This window comes from Helicoverpa armigera, chromosome 24 (assembly GCF_030705265.1).
Source record: "Helicoverpa armigera isolate CAAS_96S chromosome 24, ASM3070526v1, whole genome shotgun sequence".
Classification (NCBI taxonomy): domain Eukaryota; kingdom Metazoa; phylum Arthropoda; class Insecta; order Lepidoptera; family Noctuidae; genus Helicoverpa; species Helicoverpa armigera.
In genome coordinates this window covers 5,560,796-5,562,989 of record NC_087143.1, presented here as the reverse complement: position 1 = coordinate 5,562,989, position 2,194 = coordinate 5,560,796, and the positions used below count along the sequence as shown (strand labels likewise).

General features: G+C 33.9%; 1 non-coding gene across 1 annotated transcript; it reads right to left on the bottom strand.

Annotated features, from left to right (window-relative positions):
* Window positions 1–1,076: 1,076 nt before the first annotated feature.
* On the bottom strand, window positions 1,077–1,148 carry Trnad-guc (transfer RNA aspartic acid (anticodon GUC)). Its single transcript has one exon. It is a non-coding gene; the product is annotated as a tRNA-Asp (tRNA).
* Between the last annotated feature and the right edge of the window lie 1,046 nt (window positions 1,149–2,194).

Genomic DNA, 2,194 nt, shown 5'->3' with positions numbered 1-2,194 from the left:
GAATAGCACGAATACCAGGAACATAATATTATTTTGCTATCCTCCGCTCTCGGTTTCATCCTTACTTGTAGAAACTATTTCATTCATCCGTATAAAAACTATAGCCTTCGTCGATAAAAGAGCTATCTTACACTAAAAGAATTTTAGAAATCGGATGAGTACTTCCTGAGATTTTCACGTTTAAGTAAACAAACTCCTCTCTGTTCCGCTCATCTCCGTTTCACTCCTACACTAAACGCAGCCTTATATCGGTCACTACGGGCGAGTGCAACGTTACTTACTAACCTAGTGCGGCCAGAATTTACTCTTATGTATATAGTACAGGAGTTTTTAGGAGCTACAGGATAAAAGGAAGAGAAAAAAGCTGTCTTTAATACCAATAATGATGAAGAGAAGAATCTTTACCCTGTGGTTATATGGCTATTTGATGTTTTTTTTTTTTCAAAATCTGGATTTGTATTAGGAAAAAGTAAATATAAGCTCTTTAACTGACTTAATAGCAGAAACATAATTCGTTTTTGCTAGCCAACTATTTCGAGCACCTTGAAATAAATTACCTGTAGACTTCAGTCTCCCTCGATAAATGAGCTATCAGAAGTTCCTGAGATTAACACGTTCAAGCAAAGCAACAAATACTTTAGTAAGTACTTAATTATTATACTTAGTTTACATAGGTAGTGTAAAAATGCCAACGCATAGTATTACCGCAGTGGGAATATTTACAACTTTGCAAGCAATTATAAACTCTTTGCTGAAAGAATAGTGGCTATTTTTATTGCAGTTTTAATTGTTTCGGAGATAAATATACACCGCTTATGTTCACGGAGAAACTTGTAGTTTTTATGACCACAGTGAACAAAAATGTGCAAATTATTTTTTTTTACACAGTGTATTTTATTGCAAGAGGCCTTCATCTAATCAGGCATACTATGTTCGTACACCGGAACATATAAAACTTAAAACGAGCAGGTCTATAAATAGACAGTAAAAACAAATATAACCAGATTACTTCAGGAATTATTCTTATAAAATGTGTATTTCACAAAAAATATACTGAGAAAAACCACAAAAAGATTCTCTCCGGCGGGGAATCGAACCCCGGTCTCCCGCGTGACAGGCGGGGATACTTACCACTATACTACCGAAGATGTGAGAGCAATGTTGAAATTGTGATTCTGTATATACGTGCAATACTATGAATGACATCATTTACATCATGCGCATTTGTGAGTGTAAAAACGTAAATAAATTGGTGTTGATAGATTATCTCAGGTACATTACAATCTATTACAAAACGCAACGTAGGTAGATGATTATTATTTCTTTGAACTTTTTTATTCAGAAAATAATGAATCGGGCCTCATTCTACAGAATTTTTTTAAAGCGTTATGTAAACTAATCCTTCTCTACGAAAACACAAATAATAAAAAAAACCTGAACTAAACGCTAAATAAAACATCAAACTACGAAAATTTCCCTCAAAAACTGAGAATAGAACTTTCTGGAACTCACTAACTATGCCTCGTCATTATAACTTAAAGCGTCGGTCATTATGGTACAAAACTTCTTAGACTCTGTTCAAAAAGTTAGCTCAATAACTTTTACAACGCTAACGATGGCCGTGGCATCCGATATTTTAATTGTTCATGTTTCAGTGTCTATAACTAGTATATTTAGATACGCGGTAAATATGGAAACTACATTTATTGGTTGATAATTTGGCTGTTTTTGTGGCTAGTAGCGACGCAATGAGGGGTCAAACAGTTCTGGACAATTAGGTTGAAAGTTTAAAGTTTGCGTCAATAGATGGCGCTATTCTCAATTAAACATAATTTTAAAGATATGCTTTTTGAAGATGAATTTTAAGAATAATGATCACTAACAGAGATTTTCAAATTATTTTACTTTGGAAAATGTGGAAAATAATTTGCAAAACGACTCTTTCCTGAAAAAAACTCAAAAAGTAACAGTATAGTTGTGTAAGTTCAGAAGTCAACAAACGTATATTGGGTCAGCCATCTACTGCATAGGTACCATAAAAGTAACGATTATACCAAAATGATGATTGAACGAACAAGAAAATAGTCCATCTTGACCTTTTTAATCTCCTCCCATCTACGCCCATGTATCATCTTTATAGTGTATACTCGAGACGTTAAAAGGGTGCTATTTGATTGACGACCTCACGTACAAA